We start from the raw sequence: 21,828 nt of genomic DNA on the forward strand, positions 1-21,828 counted from the left end.
CATCACCACCCTGCTCCAAGGAAACAGTCACCTTTCTGAGCTAAGTGGTTTGTTTCCAATTAGATTCATATGTGTTCTGAATACCAGCAGAAACTGGTAAAGAGTAAGGCAATTTCTTTTTTCTCATAAGGTACATGTTTACATGGACATGGATATTATATATCAAATAGCTTAATCCAGTGTTACTATGTTAAAGGTATTCAAGGTTTCTTGGATGCTAAAATTACTCGCCACCCAATACTTTGAATCATTTTGACATCAACCTGGCCACATAAATAGGAAAAATGGTTGCCATACAGCATGGTGAACTTCCTCAAATACTAACAATTTCAAAAAGTAGCACCTACCACAAAGACAGCCCTCCTTCAATACTATAGCTTCTCAGTATTCAAAGTCAGTCAGGATTTCTACTTGTTGCCTTCTACAAATTACCTGGAAGTAAATTTGAGCAAAATAGTCTATGCCGGGTATGAAGCATCCTTTAAAGTCAAGGACCAGATATAAAATTTAATAAATATTAATATGTACAAGGCACTACACTATTCTAGATGTTTCAGAGAATACAAAAATGAGTAACAGATGGCCCATGCTTGTTAGGTAGCTTACAATCTACTAGGGTGAATAAAATAGTACTAATAACTGTAGATGATAAAACTGAGTGAAATATGTTCTATAACCTAAGTACAAGGAACATTTGTTATGGGAGTTCCTGAGAATCAGAAATGGTGCAGTGAAAAAAGCATCACTGAGATGAGTCTTGAAAGATGAGTAGGCAGAAATAGAGGCATAAATTTAAAAGGGGAGCCCATTAAAGGAATAGCAGGCTGGAACTTGGGCACATCTAGTAAGAGGTGAGGCTGTCGTGGTTTTTTAGGACTCTCCTCAGTAATGCTTTATATACCTGATCAAACACCAAACCACTTAATTCCATGAGCACTGGAAACGGTTGATTTTTTAAAAGGAGACTGTCCTGACTCAAGCTGTTTTAGGAAGGTTAATCTGACTACAATCACACTTTGGGACTCAGCCATGTTTTTAATTCTCCGGCAAAATGACTAAGTGGTTTTCTTTCTGAGCTGGTTAAGGAAGCCACCTTTCAAAACCTCCCTTTCAAAGAGTGGGGTTTCCCGTTCAAAAATATTTTTTAAAGTGATCTTCAGGGTGTACCTTTCATTTTTTTGTAGACTTGAGATCCTTAAAGATAGGAACTGTATCTTACACAACTATCACTTGCCACAGGAGCTAGATCAGTGTTTTATACACATTTAATAAATATTAAAATCCTAGATTTGACGTGGAAAAATGATTCATTCAACGAGATGCAATCAACTTCACTTTACATTTAGATATTTCAAACCCATAGAAGCTACTATATTACCTTAACAATGCAGTGAATATTCTTCATATTTTGTGTCTGCACTGCATTTTCCCCGGGTCCCATTCCCTTTCTTTCACGAAAAGCCCAAAATTCTACCTTTTGTCCCACTTAAAGCTATACAGCTCCACAAACTTCTGTATAGTTTAAGTTTAGAATCCTTTCCTAAAAGCAATTTCTGGGTCTAAGGATCTGGGAATCTTGGTCAAACCTAGAGATGTGCTTAGCTGGACTGAGTATATATTTTCATTTCAAATCCTACTATGGTTAATTGGTGAGAATGCATTATGTAAAGTAATCCAAGATTAAAAGTTGGCCCCAATTAACTGTGTATGTAACAGATGCAATTAACAAGAATCAACTTCCCCAAAGTTTGATTTACATATGACTCCCATCACCCTGAATCAGCTCTGAGTAAATGCAACTTGCAACATGGCTCTAATATTTTGTATTTTTTTTCCAGAGATACCTGGTCAATGCCCTAACATTAACATAAGTGCTAAAAACATAAGTGCTAACATAAGTGCTCAAAAGCCACATGTGTCTAGTGGCTACCATATTGAACTGAAGAAAGAACACTCCCCTCATCACAGAAAGTTCTACTGAATCAAACCCTAGACAAGAAAACATTATACAAATGCCTGAAACAACAAGGAACAAAGGGTAACAACCTAAGCAAGCCCATGGTAGCATACTTAATTATACATAATTAACAAGGGAACAGTAAGCCTAAAAGTAACCAGATGTTCGCAGATTTACACTGGGATAAAATATTAAGTTGATTCTGTAACATGAAGATCACTAGTATGTTTCAAAATTGGAGTTGTTATAAGCCATAAAAGACATCATATAAATATTTTTCTAAAAGCCTTGCTGATAGGGCTGTTTTTGGTAAATCTGAAACGTCCGAAATAAATCCTGCAAAATACTATACCATGTGCCAAATCTTCTATAAAACAAATAAACATATTCATTCTATTTCAAGATTCAATCTTACAGCCAAGGTAGTCCATATCAAACGAGAGTATTTCAAAATGCATATTTATGTTAGCAAAATAGGATGGAACCAGGATGGTTTTGCCTCATAAAAAAGCAGAAAGCTAGACTTCTGCCAATTTCAACTATCTGCTTTCTCTGCACAGTTGCTACATATTCCACACCACGTTATCTTCTGCCATTTAGAAGACTTTAATTCGTGCAGAAGATAACATAAATGACAAATGTCAATGTGAAAGTGAAGTACAATTAAAGTATTTGGCGGATGTTTCAAAGGAGGGTGTTTCTTCACTGAAATATTTAAAGGGCACCAATTTATACTATGACATTGCTACTATGTGAAGTACAGTCTAGCTGGGAACATACAGCAAGTTATCATCCCATGAGAATATCCTCCTCTGATACATATCAAAACGTTGTCTCAGAATTTAAATCCAAATTGCCTACATAGTCTCTAGATTAATGAACAACCTGACATCTAATTCAAAAGAAAGTTGACATTATAAACCCATCATTTTAACCCACAAGAATGAGGCGTCTCTGTTAGCAGTCTCAGCGCAACTGTTTTCCCTAACTTCCCTTCCCATGATTTAGAATTAAGGAATCTCGGGGTAGCAAACGACTGGAAGCAGAGTCATTTGTCTTAGTTTTGAATTCTCACCGGCAAAAGGTTTCTCAAACAGGTTAATAAGCAAGGGGAGGCATGAGAGATGTGAAGAGGCCCCTTTCAGGAAAACCACGAAGGGCTGGGTACAGCACGCTGCCCATCGCTGCGCGCGAGAGGCTCTCCCAAGGGCGTCGGGGTGGTCAAGCCTGGAGCTGCGGAGCGGGGGCCGGAACTCAGTTCCGCCGTGGGGTCCAGCCCGTCCCACACACCTGGCAGCATCTCATCCTGAAGTTAAACCGGCGGTGAGGAACGGAAACCAGAAACCCGGGTCCCCGCCTGTGGGCCGCTCCAACCTCGCCCTCGCCCCAGGGAGGCCTCCAGAAGCCGGCGACTCCGGCGCCCACTGCAGGCGACCGCAGGGCTCCCAGCGCCTCCGCGGCGCCCTCTCCGAACCGCCAACCGGCCCTCGAGCACCAGCGCCCCCGCCCGCCCGCCCGCCCTCCCGGCCCGGAGCCCCCGCGCCCTCCCGCCCCACCTGCCTCCTCCGGTCCTCTCCGGGCGGCCGACGGGGAACGCAGGGGCGCGGAGAGAAGGCTAAGAGGCGCGCTTCTCCTCCCCGCACCGGTCGCCGGTAGCCGGCCGCGAAGCCTCCCGCCGCGCCACGCTGCGCCACGCTGCGCAGCGCAGCTCCGCGACCTCGTCCGGCCCCTCCCGCCTGCCGCCTCCGCGCCGCGCGCGCCGGAGCCGGGCCCCACGCGGGGTCGGCGCGCGCGCGCAGTGCAGGCGCCCCGGCGGCGCGCAGGCTCCGGCCCAGGCCCGCGCACGCGCCGGGGAGGGGAGACGGGCGGGGAGCGCGCGCCTGAGCTCGCCGCCTCCTGCCTTCGACCCCAGAGCCCCTCCGCAGAGCGACGGTTGAGGCTCGAGGTTAGGGAGGTCTGGTGGGCTTCGGGCGTCAACCCTGCGAGTGTGGGGCGCCACTGTGGTATTTCCACCTCAGCCGAGGCAGGCTCTCGGCGGAGCCCCGCCTGGCCTTAGGCCATGCTTGGGGAAACAGCCCCATGGCACGCTGAACAGACACAACTCCGTCAAAGCCCTTAGCTAGACCAGTCTGACTTGCCTCCCAGTCTCACATCCCTGGGCTGGAAGCGCTCCAACACTTCTTAGGGGCAGGCACCACGTCTTAACGCTTTTTAGGTTCCCCAGTATCTGGCCCCATGCATGGCCCAGAATAGGGCCATCAGTCAGTTACCTGTTTTCAGGTCTTGCTGTAAAAAGCCTAGTCAAGGCTATAGCAAAGTTGAATGATTACACCCAAGGGTGTCGGTGTAGAGGCAGAAGAGGATGCATGAGTAGTCGTCCCAGAAGTTTATTTCCCCTGATGCTTTGCTCCCTTCTCACCCCCTTCTCTCCTGGTCCCCTTCTCCATCCCCCAAGAATCAGAAAGTGGTGATGAATGCTGACATCCTGGTTCTCCAGTCTGTGGAAGGAAAGGTGTTACCTGACACTTAATGAAGGGACTTAATGAGTCCATTGTTTCCCCATGACTGAAGTTTGTAACACGGAGCCAGTAGTGTTCCGCTGTAACAACTTTCTCTGAGGCCTATTTGTTCTGGCTCTGATAGACCAACTACTACACTGTACTTCCACGTTCACCAAATGCAGTGCCTGGCAAGAGCAAATGTTGAATGAATTAATGTCTACCACGACTCTTCAAGAGCAGAGGTAAGTGCTCAGGCACTCTAGAGCATCTTTTCCTGTTAGAATAACTGATTCCAGAGCCTGGAAAAGGCCCCCCTCCATTTGCTTGAGTCCCCCTTACTATATCCTCCCACCAAGTAGCCATAGTTGAGCACCTCCAGTAACCAGGAATTCACTTCCATTGAAAGCAGACATTTTACCTTTGACCAGCCTTGTGGAAAAGTTCTTCCTACCTTGGAAGCTAAAATACAGTTCCCTGCATCTCCTCCTTATTGGGTTCTATTTCTACCCTAAAGACTCCAGATCATGTCTAACTCCAAGGAATCCAGGGAAAGCATTCTCAGTCCTTCAGGCTGCTCCTTATAAGACATGCTTAATATTCCACTCACCAGCATTTTAAGGGTCTCTTTATGGTGCCTCCCAGCTTGCCTAGAGCTCTCTTAAATGTGACGCTCAGGAACGAATGGGGTGTCCTGTTGAGTGCAGAGAGGAGAGAGACTGCCACCTGTTTCTTGGCCCTATGCTTCTATTAGCATCGCTCACAATATCGAAATACTCATTTGCGACGGTCACATTCCATTGTGGAACCGGGTGGAACATACTGTCAACTAAAATTCATAGCGCTTATGCAACGTTTAAACGTCCCTGGTCAGCTGCCAGTTTCTCTGTCCCTGCAGGTTCAGCACCTTATGCACTCTCAGGGATGATGATGTGACACAGATGCTACCTCCTCCCTTCGGGGGTTCCGCCTCCTTCTCCCTGCTCTCATCACACCCAGTTCTCGTCTGACCCCACCCACCTCTTTAGCTGGTTAAAAGAAGGAAAGTAATCTGCCCTTGGTTGGCTTGAAGCAACTGTAAATAAGCCCTATTGTCAGTAAGCCACAGAAATTCATAAAGACCTATGTGTAACAGAAGGTGCTGTGGGCAAACTTTCCACATGTACAGTTCACTTTATCTCTGATTTAAATTATCCCTCTGAGAAACCACTGTTAGTGGTTGACAGGCTGTGGCTGGCTGAGTTGTTCTTCACTATAATGAAAGTCTCTGTGAGAACCAGCCAGGCCACTAGCTTTTGCTGCTACACCCAAACACTATACAGTACCTTGGCAAATTCCCAGGATACCAAGCCATTAGAGAGAGAATCTCCCACTCACCTGCTTACGTTTACTGAAAAAACTGAAGTTACTCCCTAGACCATCATTAAGAATGCAAAAGCACTCATTGGAGTCATGCTTCTTGGAACACCCCATGGGTTATACAGTCCTCAGACCAGGAGTTGGACTGGGTAATGATATGGGGCCAGAACTTGGAACATGAACCGTCCACTGGGATGGGAAGGCACATGGAGAAATGGTCCAGCTGCAGCTGCTGAGATTCAGTTATCTCTGAAGGCACAACAAGGTTCCTGGACAATGTAGCAATAAACCACAGTCCCAGGAGGTGACAGGTCAGCATCCGTGTGGAGAAGGGGACATTACTGACTGACCACAGTTTGATTCCTACCTATGGGATCTTACTTGCCTTCACTTTACCAATGAAGAATCAGACTCCGGGAGGCTGTGGAACTTGCTCACTGTACCCTGGGACAGAACTAGGATTCAAACTCAAGTCTGTCTATCATGAAGGCCTGTGTTGATCCACAATTTTGTATTATCTACACAGGGTGTACTTTGGGGCATTCAGGACACAGAAATGCTGCGTTGAGCAGCAGGGGTCATTGAGAAATTCAGATAGCCAATCAGAATGTCAACATCAGGAAGGTCTGTCAGTGGCTAACAGGACCACAATCCATGAGAAAATGGTTAGGGGGAAAAAAAATCGAAAGAAGACAGTGTCACTGCTGGTACATGGACTGAGGTATTGGGCAGGATATGATTCACGGGAGAGGAAGACAAGGGATCGTTTCCAGAATGTGAGTGTACAGGAGACATCCAGCTGTTAGAATTGGGGTGCCGGATTGGAGACCAACTAGCAGAGGTAGTTAAATATAGACTATGAGAGCACTGGGTAGAACCCCTAAAATCTTCCTATCATGTTTGCAGATGATATAATCGTCACCATAAAAAACCCAACAGAATCAACTATTAGACATTATAGGTGAGTACAGCAAGGTTGCCAAATACAAGATCAATTTCTAAAAATCAATCGTTTCCTCTACTTCATCAGTGAACACCCAGGAAATATAATAGATTGTAAGAGACCATTCACAATATCAATAAAACTCTAAAGCACACTATTCAAGAATTAACCTAGCAACTTGCAAGAACTTTATGGAGAAGATTTTAAAGTTCTATTTAAGGACATAAAAGAAGATTGAATAAAAAGAAGATATACTATGGATAGAATGACTCTACAGTGTAAAAATGTCCATTTAATCTCTAAATTCAATGCTATACCAACCAAAATTCCAGCAGGAACTCAAATTTTAAGGAACTTCAATAAAGTTACAAAATAGATAAGGAAAAATAAAATTTTAAATAGTTAAATCAATTTTGAAAAACAAGAGCAGAGAGAGGAAACCTACCCTGCCAGATATTACATCGTTACTACATAGTGATAAAAATAGTATGCTACTAGTACAGAAACAAATGGAACAGCCACACAGAATAGAACACTCAGAAGCAGACCCCTGGGACCTCAATATATATAAATGTGGGGCTGCAAATCAATGAGAAAAATATAAATTCTTTAGAAGGTGGTTTGGGGGAAACTAAGAAGAAAAAATAGAGTTGGATGCCCCATGTCTACCATATTCAAAGTGAACTCCAGATTGATTAAAGACCTACATTTGGGGCTTCCCTGGTGGCGAAGTGGTTGAGAGTCTGCCTGCCGATGCAGGGGACACGGGTTTGTGTCCCGGTCCGGGAAGACCCCACATGCCGCGGAGCGGCTGGGCCTGTGAGCCATGGCTGCTGAGCCTGCGCGTCCGAAGCCTGTGCTCTGCAACGGGAGAGGCCACAACAGTGAGAGGCCCGCGTACCACACAAAAAAAGAAAAAGACCTACATTTGAAAAGTAAGTAGAATGTAGGAGAAAATCTGTATGAATAAGGGGTAGGGATTTACTTCATAAAACAAGACTGCAAAAGTGCAAACCTTAAAAGACTAGGTGATTTGACTATATCACAGTGAAGTTCTCTCTTCAATGAAAAATACCATGGAAAAAGTTAACAGGCAGCTGACAAATTGGGAGAAGATAGATATTCAAAATCAGCTAGGGATTCATATCTAAAATATGTAAGTAACTTTTGCAAATCAACAAAAAGAAGTCAGAGGATCCAATATAAAAGTGAGAAAAGGATAGGAATAGGTGATTCACAGAAGGGAAAGCCAGGATAGCAAGCACACACAGAAGAGATGCTCAAGCTCACTAGTAATGAGAGAATGGAAAGACTGTGATACTGCCGATAGCCACTGGTTTGCTGGTATATAAAAAACAGCTGGGGGTTGAGGGAGAGTCCTAATTTGTAGCGTTTGCCAATTTCCATGGTACAGATACTCTCACCCCAGCTGATTTCAAGCTACCAGTGTGAAGTCACTGAAAAAGAAATTGGGAAGAAATGTGCTCAATCAGCTCTCATGAGTCAACTCCAACACACCACTACTTTACCCATCAGCCTGGCAAAAGTCAGAAAGATAATCCCCAGTACTGGCAAAGATGTGGGGAAATGGAAATCCTCATGTACTGCTGATGAGAATTTAAACTGCTAAATACATTCTGTAGAGCAATTTGGTAACATTTAGTAAAAAAAAAAAAAAAAAATTATCAGCATTCTTTATAACTCAGCAATCACCTTCATAGATATGCCTCAAAGGAACCATTACAAGGGTCCTATGGGAATCTTCTTCATGTGGCATCCAGGAAGCCAGTTTCTCATTTACTAGGTGATCTCTTCCAGTCCCTGGCTTTAAATACCATCTCTATTTTCATGATTCCAAAATGTCTGTCTCCAGCCCTGAACTTCAGACATATATTCATTTGCCTACTCAACATCCAATCTAGAGTATGCTCTAGATTAATAGACATCTGTTAATTAACAGGCATCTCAAATATAACATGTTCAAGATAGAACCCTTACCCATAACCTTCCCATATCAATAAATGGCAACTCTACTCTTCTGTTGGCTCACAGAACCATTCTTTCCTTCTTTCATATTTCTGAATTCCACAAACCGAAGTCCCTTCCTCATTCTTAAAAAAAAAAAAAGTTCAAGACATGATTTATTAATGAAGAAATTTCATCAATACCACTGAAATCCTTACAAATCAATAGTCACCAGAGATCCCAGGAACTTCCTACTGATGCTACTTGGGCTTGCCTTCCCCTGACCTATCTCCTTTTCTTTCTCAGGACTTCAAGTAGGGGCTGCCTGCTGAAACGGACTGCAAACTGAAGACCTCACAAGCCTTATCATCTGAATCTGTGGTTCTCATTCCTTGTTGCACATTCACATCACCTGGATATCTTTCACAAAATACGTAAACCCTAAAGACTCCCTCAGGTATTCTAATTCAACTGATCTCATTTAGATTCAGGCTATTCTATAAGTTTATTCTCTCTTTCATTTGCCTGCGTCCGAAGAAGACAATAACAAATGAATTTTTCAGAACCACCTGTTCCTGTGCAGGGCCCTCCATTTGGCGCCACTCACAAACATCTCATGACGTAACCACTTTTAAGCGTCTTCTTTACAGTCCGACACAAAAGAAGAAGGAACAAAGGGAATTTTTCATGGCATCAGGATCAAAACTGCCACTGTTGTACAGGAGCTCAGTTTTTCATACTGGTCACTCCAGTTTGGGGCCACCAAGACAACTCCAGAAACATCTCTAGCACACAAAGACAGCATCAGGCCAGTTTCCACTAAAATGTTCATTCCAGTACTGCCCCCCCGACCCATTGAAACTGACTCTAATCAAGCCTCTAGATGTAACTATCATTCTATAGAAATTGTGAGTCATAAAGGAATATCACAGACAACACCAGGAGGATGCAATCAGCCAAATCCAAACTGTGGGAACTTCTACAGGGCAAATAACCGATTCCAAAAAATAGCTAAGGGGAACTGGTATAAATCAAAAGAGACGTAAGAGCTATCTCCACAACCTGTAATATGCATACCTTGTTTGTATCTGGATTCAAACAAAGAAATGTAAAAAAACCTCTTGAGACAATTGGGGGAAATTTAGTCCAAATTGGATATGAAATCATACCAAGAATTTTTTGTTGATTTTGTTATGTATGATAATGACATGATTTTGGTTTTATTTTTAAAAATCCTTATCTGTTAGAGATTCATACTAAAGAATTTTTGATAAAATGTTTAATATCTAGAATTTGCTTTAATATGCTCCATTATTTTAAAAAAGTGTGTGGTGGGAGGGATAAATGAAAAGAGAATGACAAAATATTGATAAGTATTACAGCTGAATATTAGGAAAATTATTTTCTCCTTCTGTGTAAATTTGAAATTTTTTTCCCAATTAAAAGTTTTAAAAGAAGAAGCTCCAGGAGGACAGAAGTTTTCATCTATTTCTGTCACTGCTATATCCTCAGTAACTAGAACATATCTAGTATTGGACCCATAGTAAAAATTTAATAAATATTTGTTGATTGAATGGCCCTGGTTCTTTAAGATTTCAGTCTCAGTAAAGATAGATTATTATGTCCAAGGAATTTAGAAATCACAGAAGTTGTCTTTGTATCACATGCATGCACACATGCACACACTCTAAAGTGGGAGGCATTCATACATCACTAAAGCTACATCAAGTTGTCTTTCCAGCAGCTGTTTACAAAACCAATACAGCTTCATCCCTGTTCACTGTAAATCATCACCTGCTTTAATAACATCTTGATTAGGGGTTGAGAGAATGTCAGACCCACTGGAGCTTCCTGAGAGTGGGTAGAGAGCAGCTTGCACCTTGTCAACAATGGATCAAATGACTCACCTAACAAAGCCATTGACAGACCAATTAGCTGGTACTGAGTCATGAGAAAGTCTCCTTTTTGACAAAAACAGCATTGATAATAAGATCAGTTCTGACATTCCATATCTAACCATATTTGCAAACGCAGGGAACAGTTAAAGTAAAAATAAGTGTGAATTGCTTTTTTAGATTCACACGGGGTTCAACCCAAGAAGAAGTTATAGTCTATCTTTTCAAGGCCCATCAAAATATATCACGCACTATCTTTATCATCATCAAGGTAATACAACCCTAAGGCACTACTGAATGACAGGTAGAAAGGCAGCCAAACAGCATATTGGTCCATTAAATCACCAGAAAAATACACTGAGTGCCTCCTACCTAAAGGGCACTATGGAGGCTACCATAGGGTAAGATTCACTCCTTGTTTTCTAGTAAAGGAGGGAGAATGAACAGCCTGGATTGGAAGCCCAGAATCATCAGTCCCTGCCCGTGGAACCCTACCAAATCACTTCACCTCTCTGAGCCTTAGGTTGCTCCTTTATAAAATGAGATAAAGAATGCTTGCCTCCGTGTGATGCCATGAGCACAAGACCTGATGCAGAGTGAGTGCTCAAAAATTGCTGGTTGAAAACTCTAGTGTGTGGTCGTAAGACACAAGCAGGAGAAAAGAACATCAACTGCCTGCCAAAGAAACAGTGTCAGTAGACTAGGGGTTCCCCAAGACAAAGAGCCCAATGCAGGATGAGGTGCTCTGGAAAGGCTTCAAGGAAGAGATATATCTATGTATTTTTTAAAATTTTTATTGGAGTATAGTTGATTTACAATGTTGTGTTTGTTTCAGCAAAGTGAATCACTTATACATATACATATATCCTCTCTTTTTTAGATTCTTTTCCCATATAGGCCATTACAGAGTATTGAGTAGAGTTCCCTGTGCTATACAGTAGGTCCTATTATCTATTTTATATATAGTAGTGTGTGTATGTCAATCCCAATCTCCCAATTTATCCTTCCTCCCCCCTTACCTCCTGGTAACCATAAGTTTGTCTTCTACATCAGTAATTCTGTTTCTGTTCTGTAGATAAGTTCATTTGTACCTTTTTTTTTTAGATTCCACATAAAAATGATATCATATGATATTTGTCTTTGTCTGACTTACTTCACAAGGAAGGAGATATATTTTGAGCTAAGTGGGCAGGATAATGAGATCCAGTGATATAAATGAGGAGCTCGCACTTACCAAGTGCTTAGTATATGCTGAGCATTGTTCTAAGCACTATCATGAATTATTGTACCCCTGAAGGAGAAATATTTTAGTTTCATTCGCTAGTTGGAGAAATCAAGGCATAGAGTAGTTAGGTGACTTGCCCAAGATCACGTAGTTAGTAGCAGAGCCAGGATTTGAACCCAGGCAGTCTAGTGCGAGAGAGTAAATATTTAACCATGACGCTTTGCAAGAGAAAGGCTTGGAGGCTAAATGCACATTTGGAGGAGAGTAAAGAGTCTAGCTGGAGTAGAGTCTATGATGCCTACTGGTTGGAGATGAGCTGGGAAGGTAGGTTGGGGCTAGACAAGGAGTGGTTTCGAATGTCACAATAATAGGCTGAGAGACTATCCCGTTGGGATGAGTTTCTAACGAGGGAAAAATGAAGGAACCTGTCAGCACTCTTCAAAACAGAAACCCTGCCTAACCTTTATGTCCCATATCTGATATACTCTCTTAAGAAAAGCCTGAAACAAAAGCATATTTTAAAATTCAAGCATTTTAAAATGAAATTCAGCAGCTAAGAGTAGTTACCTTGAGAGTCTTAGCTTTTATCAATTCAATTTCTATAGATTTTTTTAAAATAGCAAATGATTTTTATAAATGATTTCTCCACAGACAGCTTAGGTTTTATATTTAATATGTGCTCAATAATGACCTGCATTCAAAATGGAGCTGAGACAAGTTTTACACATGACCTTAGGAGATGGAAACCTACTCTTTCTGCATTTCACATCACACTTCATCAACCACTTTGCAGCATAAGAGTAATGCGCGTATCATCTTTTTAACCACTTGGCTATTACGTAGTAATGTAAAAATATATTAATTTTTTGGATGTGCCCATTGCACAAAAGCACAGTCCCAGCAAAAAAAAACAGTCACTCAGCTTTCTTGGGTGCTGTCCATCCAACAAGGTGCTGATGTTTCTCCAGCTTCACCCATGCCCTAACTCAGAATTCAAAGCAGGGAGCCTCTCAAGGTTCAGCTTGTCAAGTGAGGCAGCACACGCCTAAGAAGCTGCATTTCACCAGTTTAGAGGAATCGTTGCTAGTAACAATAGCCTAGCATCTTTGCAAGCAATGGCCAGAGACATCATGGACACTGTGTGTCTCTGTTGCAAAGACTACTGGCCACGCTCAGATCTCTGATGCATCTGAGATCGGGCACCTCCTAGAACACTGGTCCACACAGTCCTCAGCTCCTGCCATCCAAAGAGGCCCAAGAAAAGAGGTGTGACCTGTGAGGGGAGCTCCTGGTCCTCATTTGTCAAGCATCTACTAAATAATTCTATGTATCATAAATGCCATTAGATACTGCCCTGTCCTCAGGGAGCTTATAGCCTAACTGAGAGGAGAAAAATTAAAATTCTCCAAAGAATGGGAAGCAGGATAGAATCCTGGGCTTTGAAGTCAGAATATAGAGTTTGCCTGGAATGGAGAGTGTTCCCGGGTTAAGGCACTTTCAGTTTTAAAACAAGAACAGTGCCAGGGATACCAGAATAAGTTGGTCACCCTACAGACAGATGAAATTTCACGTTTAATTACCTTTGGGACCTTAACAAATAAAATAACTTCTCAAAGACTCAGATTCCTCATTTATAAAATGGGTATCAGAGTAGTACTACTGTACCACATACTTCTTCTAAGAATTCAATAAGCTATTGTATAAAGAGAACTAAGCACAGTGCCTAATATTGAATATTTGATCAATAAGTATTAATTCTGTATATACAATCAATAATACAAGATAGCATATAATGAAAGAGTGAGTTCAATGCATCCAGGCAGTGAGGGGATAGGGAAACTCAGGGTAACTTCCCTTGGGGTCTGTGTCACTATTTTGGACCTCCCAAGCAAGTTACTTTTTCCTGATATGTGTACATGAAATTCTCCTCTTGTAGCAAATGAAAAAGGTACAGACCCATTTGGTAGCTTTTCCCCAGAAGGGCAGTGCTTCTCCTTAGAAACACTCCCTGGCATGAGCCTGTAACTCTGATTCAAAGAAGCAAAGGGTTCCGAATATCTGCCTTGAGGTATATGTGAAACCAAAACCCAATGATCCTAAAAGAACCAGACCCCAAAGATCTGCTTAGAAACTCAACTCTAAGCATTTTGTCAGGTTCTGATTGCTCACACTGACATTCTTTTTTTTTTTGAATTTTTGAATTTTATTCTATTTATTTTTTATATAGCAGGTTCTTATTAGTTATCTATTTTATACATATTAGTGTATATATGTCAATCCCAATCTCTCAATTCATCCCACCACCACCACCACTCCCCCCGGCCACTTTCCCCCCTTGGTGTCCATACACACTGACATTCTTCAAGGTCATTTCCCACTTCTGCCAAGCGTGATAAAGCCTACCCTTTCCAGACTGCCCTCTGCATCCTTGTGCAAGCCATTTCTTCTGCTTACACTTTGCATCCAGTCAATCTCTATCTTTCCAAATCCTGCTACCCTTCCAGAGCCTTCCTACATCTCACCTCTTCCGTGGAGAGCTGGCTCCTCTACTCCAAACTACTACTCCTAATTTCTCCCTTTCACTTAAGGAAAGACACATATGAAAACCCAACTGTAAACTATTTTGTATTAGTTGCTCATATGGAGGCATTTTGTTCAGCCTTTCCAATGAGGTTTGTAGATTCCATGAGGGCAGGAATTATTTCTTTTTGCCTAAAAGCACTCAATACCTACTTTCTGTATTAAATTTTAAAAATTAAAGTCATAACAAATGTATTACACTAATGCAAGATGTGAGCAGAAGCTGTGAGGGGCTTGAGAGGCTTATAGGAATTCTCTATACTGTATGCTCAATTTTCTATGAACTTAAAACTGCTCTTCAAAATTGAAGTCTACTAATTTAGAAATGTTTAATTTAATATCTTTCTCCAAATCCTGAGTTCTGTCCTCTCTTTCAAGAGACAGAAGGAAGCAAAGAGAGAAAGGGGCAAAGAAGACATTTAAAAGATAGACCTACATATAAAAGTCAATTGCTTTCCTATATATTAACAATGAACAAATGGAGTCAAAATTAGAAACACAACACCATAAACACTAGTACCAAAAAAAAATCTATATGAGGAAAACTAGAAAACTCTGATGAAAGAAAGAAGATCTAAATAAATAGAGAGGTATTCCATGTTCATGGATAGGAAGACTCAATATTATTAAGATGTCAGTTCTTCCCAACTTGATCTATACATTCAATGCATTTCCAATCAAAATCCCAGTAAATTATCTTGTGGATAAGAACAAACTGATTCTAAAGCTTATATCGAAAGGCAAAAGGCCCAGAATAATCAACCCAACATTGAAGAAGAACAAAGTCACATGACTGACACGAGTCAATATAAAGACTTAACCATAACACTATAATAATCAAGACAATGTGGTATTGGCAAAAGAAAAGACAAATAGATAAATGAAACAGAATAGAGAGTCCAAAAGTATACCCACACAAATAGAGTCAACTAATCATTGAAAAAGGAACAAAGGCAATTCCATGTAAAAAGGATAGTGTTTTCAACAAATCGTGCTGGAACAACTGGACATCCACATGCAAAAAAATTAATCTAGACACAGATCTTACACCTTAAACAAAAATTAACTCCATATAGATCATAGACATAAATATAAAATGCAAAACTATAAAACTTCTAAAAGATAATAACATAGGAGAAAATCTAGGTGACCTTGCATTTGGTCATAACTTTTTACATACAATATCAAATATACAATTCACGAAAGAAAAAATTAACAAACTGGACCTTATTAGAATTAAAACCTTTTGCTATGCAAAAAACCCTGTTAAGAGAATGAAAAGGCATCCATAGACCAGGAGAAAATTTTTGCAAAACACGTATCTGATGAAGAACTTGTACCCAAAATATACAAGAACTCCTAAAACACACCAATAAGAAATCAACCCAACTAGAAAAATGGGCAAAATATCTGAATAGCCTTGACCACAGAAAATATATATACAGATGGCAAGCAAACACATGAAAAGATGCTCAACATTGTAATCTATTAGGGAAGTGTAAATTAAAATGAGATATCACCACAAACCTATTAGAATGCTAAAACCCTAAACAATGACAGTACCAAATTCTGGCAAGAATTTGGAACAACTGGAAGGAATTCTCATTCATTCATTGCCGGTAGGATTGAAAACTGGTACAGCCACTTTAAAACACAGTTTAGCAGTTTCTTACAAAGCTAAGTATAGTCTTACCACATGATCCAGCAATCTCATTCCTAGGTGCTTACCCAAGTGATTTGAAAACATTATGTCCATACAAAACATGCACATAAATGTGTATAGCAGCTTTATTCATAATTACAAAACAGTTGGACACAACTAAGACATCCTTCAATAAGTGAATGGATAAACAAATTGTGGTACATCTGTACAATGGACTATTATTCAGCAATAAAATGTAATGAGCTATCAAGCCATGAAAAGACTTGGGGGAATCTTAAATATATATTGTTAAGTGAAAGAAGCCAGTCTGAAAAATCTACAATACTATACGATTCCAACCATATGACATTCTGGAAAAGGCAAAACCGGAGACAGTAAAAAGATCATTGGTTGCCAGGGGCTGGGGAGGGAGGGAGGAAAGGACAAATATATGCAGCATGGGGATTTTTAAGGGCAGTGGAATTTTTTTTATGATATTATAATGACGAATACACAACATTATGCACTTGTCAAAACTCATAGACTGTACAACACAAAGAATGAACTCTAATGTAAACTATGGACTTTAGTTAAAAATAATGTATCAATACTGACTTATCAATTGTAAAAGGGAAAAAAAATAAAAGGTGGATTGTAAAACATTTTTAATGCTCTATTCAGGTTTTTAAATCCTGAACTGACTTTTTGATGCTATTAGGTAGGAAAGGATGCATTTATGTAAAACAATTTGTACCTGCATTGCCTCACAGTATATGTCCAGTTACTGAAACCCATGTTAATTTGTCCAAAATAATAGTATGCTTTGTCCAGCATGTTCACCTATACCTTGGCAAAAATGAGACTTCACCAGAGGCCTAGGCGGGCACAAGATTCATTTTATGATGGAACTTACCCAAATCATGTCACGGTCTTCTTAATGTCATCCAGAAAAAATTTTTTTCAATTTCTCATGGGTCTTCCTCAGCAAGAGCACAAATTGTTTAGAGTGTTGGCTGGGAGTGTATAGAAATAGGTGTATTCATAATGGGCTCCCTTGGGCCCATATGCAGATTCCAGCTAGAGAAAGCCTGGGTGGTGGTGGCAAGCTTTGACTTGCCTCTCTGGGGTAGAGTCCTCCTTTAAGTGTACTAGCCTGCTTCTCTACAGGCAGCAAATACACAATAATGACATTGCCTGTGGTGCTATGGATACCAGATTTAAAGGGCCAGAGGCCATTAGCTATGACCCTTAACCTACCTCTTACGCTCCAGCAGCAATGGCAGAGGAGGAGGAATCGTTAATGGGGCCTGGCCCTTCACTTCATGGCAAGGAAGAAGCCTGGGAAGCCGAAGATACACTCCCAAAGAGAGATGGGGGAACCAGTACCCCAACTCATTCTTCTCCCTCCCTCCAAGTTCCTGCCTGTGCCTCTCAACGGTGGGAGCCCTAGGGCCCTGCCCACCCCCCAGGGTACCAAGGCTTGGCAGTGGGTCTAGAAGGGGCAAACAGAAGATATTCAGAACAACCTGCAATTTCATACTTCCCCCTTTTAGAATCATAAGGTTATAATGTGGACTGACCCGCTTCAGAACTTCAAAAAATGTTCTTGTTCCACCAACAAGCATTAGCTCTGCTTTCTAATATAAAGAGAACATTTTGAAGAGAAATTTGAATATATTTTGTCATGATTTCTGATGATGAGACATTGTGTTGACTTTTTGCACTGCAGCCACAGATAAGCAATAACTTGGAAGAGCAGCCCATAATGATCCCAGGGTCTGTTCTTGAGATTTTACTGATACCTGGCTGCCTGTAAGTATTGGAGCCCATACAAATTTCACAGTTACTGACTCAAGTGTGCAAAAATGTACTTTTCTCTGTTCTCCTATAATTGAGTGTAATTTCAATTTATAATTGAGAAAATTTAATCTAGTCACTCTCAGATAAATTCATTTGAAATCAGTCATTTCTTAGTCAATTCAAGCTTATAATTCAGTCACAATTAGGTTGAAAATGTCCTCCCTGCCCTCTCCTCTTCCCTGGAACTGATCTGGGCTCTCAAGAGCTTATCCTAGGAGCCCCCTTCTTGGTCTTAATCTGTGCTGTCTGTTTCTGGGTGTAGCAGATGACACATGCTCCCTTGAGAGGTCTGCGGGACACAAGGGGGTTCCCATTAATTCTCTCCATTAAGAGGGCAGCTCAGTCCTCACCTGGTTTTCATACTTCATCCTGGGCCAACCCCCTGGCTCTCTCTCTTTCTCGGCTAAATTTTCTCTACACAGAAGTCTTCAGGACACTGTGGGTGTCCTCTTATGCCACTCTGACCTGTGGGACACTGGGTCTGGCAAGTCTTTTATCCTCCTGTACCTAGACATGCCACACCACCATTCCTACTCACCACATCAAGATGACCTGAGGCACTTCTCCCCAAGGCTTGCTGGCTTGCTCTCTCCCCAGCCTCAGGCTGTGGTCCAGGGAGGGGGCACAAGTACCTCTTCTGTCAGACCCTCCAGATAAGGCCTTGAGATGCACTGAAGAAATCTGATGCATATAACGAAAGAGAAAAGCACATTCATTGACCTGTCACATCCCAGTCTGCTGCAGTATTGTCTGGTTTATTTCCATTTACTATTTAGCCTTGTAAGGTAATACTAACAGTCATTAGATTAACTTTATTTCATAAATGAAATTGACCAGAAGAAATTTCTAAACAAGATTGTTTCAAAAATATTTTGGGGAAATAGCTACTTGTTGGAATATATGTTTATGGCTACCCCAGCACTCTACGACCCCAAGTCCCCCATTCCCCAACTCCTGATGACTTATTTAGATATGTAAATTACTGAAGGATGGTGATCAAATTAGTCTCCTTACTTAATAATCACACTTCTTATCCTCATAAACTGCAAAGCTCATCTCTCACTAAGTGCTCACATACACATTTTCAAGACATCCCACTGGTTTGTCATTTTGTGACCCCAAAGAACTTAGCATCATACGTCAGCCAGTTCACTTACATTTTGAGAGTCCTTTAAAACTTTAAAACCAGTCCCAGAAATCCCTACAAGAGGCTATAAGTTACAGTCATCCATCTTGAAATGTGTCCATTGTTAGCTGTTTCTGAGACAAAGCTCAATCTAGTCAAGCCATGTCCTCCCATTTCACGGGATCTCAACTTTAAAAATAATACCTTCCTAATAATAATAACAACAATAATAATAATTTCCTGAATATAAGTTTGTCCGGGTATTTTACAAAGTATAAATTTAGCATTTCTAACCATGACGACAATGATAGAAATTACAAAAAGACTGATAGAGTTGATCGTGTAAAATGAAAACTTCTGTACCCTCCAAAATACCATAAACAAAATTAAAAGGCAAAAAAAAAAACCCAAACAAAGCCGATGGCAATATGGCAACTCATAAGACCAGTCAAAATGTTAATATCTTAAAAATTAATAAAACAAAGGTAAACACCTCATTTTTTAAAAATGAACAAAGCATGTACAAGTAATCCCAGAAAGAAAATATGCAAATGACCAACAAAGTATATAATTTTAAAAATATACCAACTTTCTAATAAACTCATAAATGCAAATTAAAATGAGATGCCGTTTTTCCTCTTTAAGATCAGCAAATTTTTTTTAAAAGGGTAATACCAATGTCGGCAAATTTGCAGTAAAGTAGACACGTATTCACACTGCTGCTGAGAATGTAAACTGGTAAAATATTTCTGGAGAATAATTTCACCACTTGTACCAAAAGCCTTAAAAATATTTCTATTCAGGGGGAGCATAACTCTCTTCTCCCTGAGTGGCTGCCCAGAGTACTTCCAAAGAGTAGAGCAAGTTGGGGGGCAATAACTTTACAGTTGAACAACCTGACACACACTGCGTCAGCCAGGCCAATACCAACATCATAATCATCGACATCAAGGTCTACATCAACAGTCGTAAATCATGTTGACAGTACATATTCTTGATATGATGTAATGAATGGCATATTACCTCTGTGATCTTCCTCTCAAAACCCCACAGCCCCGATCTAACCATAAGAAAAACAGTCACTCCCATTCTCCCAACTCCTCAGCCCCTGACAACCATTAATCTGCTTTCTGTTTCTGTGGCTTTGCCTCTTTTGGATATTTCATATAAATGGAATCATATATGACCTTTTGTATCTAGCTTCTTTCACTTAGCATGTTTTTAAGGTTCAACCATGTTATAGCATTATCAATACTTCACTCTTTTTATGGCTAATATTCCAGTGTATGGATATATCACATTTTGTCTATCCCTTCATCAGCTGATGGACATTTGAGTTGTTTCCACCTTTATCTATAGTGATATAGTGCTATAGTGAACAGTAAATAGTGCTGCTATGAACATTCATATACAAGTTTCTGTTTAAACATATTGCTTCTATAATAAATAAAAATACGCCATTCTTTAAAAAATAATATCTCTTTTCGTCTTGTCAGGCTGCCATAACAATATACCATAGACTTGGGTGGCTTTAACAACAGAAATTTATTTTCTCACAGTTCTGGAGACTAGAAGATCAAAGTTCCAGCTGATTGAGTTCAAGTATTTTAATCATCACCTGCCTTAGTTGTTCTGCAGGGTCAGCCTTGGATAATTAACCTCTCTTAAACATTATTATAAATACTTTGCAGTTTGGGGGAAGGCTATTTTTGTCTTAGTAATCCCAAATTTATACGAGGAAAGCATTCAAAAAAGTTGGGAGCAAGTAGGAATGAAATTCCCCAGGTAAGGTTATAAGCAGTGGTTGGTGTTCCATCCCTTAGTCAGCCCAGACAAGCCAGCCTTATGGATGTAAATGATAACAAAAGAACTGAATCTGCTATCTACTCTTCAATCCAAGAGCAATTTTGCTGAACGCTCAGAAAATGTTACAGTATCTAAATATAAGGAAAAATGCACAGTGTTGGCTATGACGTTACAAAGGCTCTTTAGCTAGTCTCTCTCTTCTTGCTTTGCAAACCCTGGGAAATCCTGAGGCTCAGTTCTCACCAGCATTCCACCATGAATTCACATCATCACCCAATGTCTTTCCCCAAATGTGACACATACGCAAAACCAAAAATCACAACAAGAGTAAAGAGTCTAGTTTGAGAAGTTCGTACAACTAACAACCAAGATCTTTCCAAAGCCCAGGGTACATCTGTTTCAAAGTAAATATACAAAAGTCAAGAAATTAGATTCTGCTGTTATTTCCCTACTGGGAATTAGCAAGTGGTCCCTCAGTTGATATGGATGTTAAAACAATTTTTCCATGAGTCTTTCTGATAACATGTGAGCAGTGATCTAACAGCTGGGGAAGAATTCTCGATTAATTCCTCCCCTGTGTGCTGTGTTCTGACTCCAAGGCCAGGAGCCCTTCCCCTGCACCATCTTATCTTCCCCGTGTTAAGGGCGCAGAGACTGAGACCTGGAGGTCAAAGGCCAAGAGCTAAGGATTTTTCTTGGGCTTGGGGAGAGGAAGAAAAGGCAGCAATGAAGAAAGGAGGGACTCCATTCAGCCAGTGAATCGAGGACTTTTCAGGGCACAGCCTTCTTTACAAGCACCTCAGTGACAAGCTCCCAGAAAAACTAGGTTTAATTTAATCTTTCCTGTCTTCCTGGTGTGGGGTCTTGTCCAATAATAACATTAAATTCCATTTGTGCGTGTTCAGCTTCACAACCTGCTCCTCCCGCAGCACGAGCTGCATGTGGCGTAATTAATGAAGGTACGTAAAGTGT

The 21,828-nt window shown here is 40.8% G+C and overlaps 1 protein-coding gene across 3 annotated transcripts in view; it reads right to left on the reverse strand.

Moving 5' to 3' along the window:
• The window catches only part of CLIP4 (CAP-Gly domain containing linker protein family member 4), a 60,924-nt gene extending 57,206 nt beyond the window's left edge, over positions 1-3,718 (reverse strand). The window contains exon 1 of one of the 3 annotated variants that reach the window (XM_059078772.2): positions 3,514-3,718. The gene's annotated coding sequence lies outside the window, so the exon portion shown is untranslated. Of the gene's footprint in view, positions 1-3,032; positions 3,264-3,513 lie in introns of those variants that run through there. The other 2 variants (XM_059078773.2, XM_059078771.2) reach the window with 2 other exon arrangements.
• Positions 3,719-21,828: the final 18,110 nt, after the last annotated feature.

Source organism: Kogia breviceps, chromosome 11 (genome assembly GCF_026419965.1).
Source record: "Kogia breviceps isolate mKogBre1 chromosome 11, mKogBre1 haplotype 1, whole genome shotgun sequence".
In the NCBI taxonomy this organism is placed as follows: Eukaryota; Metazoa; Chordata; class Mammalia; order Artiodactyla; family Physeteridae; genus Kogia; species Kogia breviceps.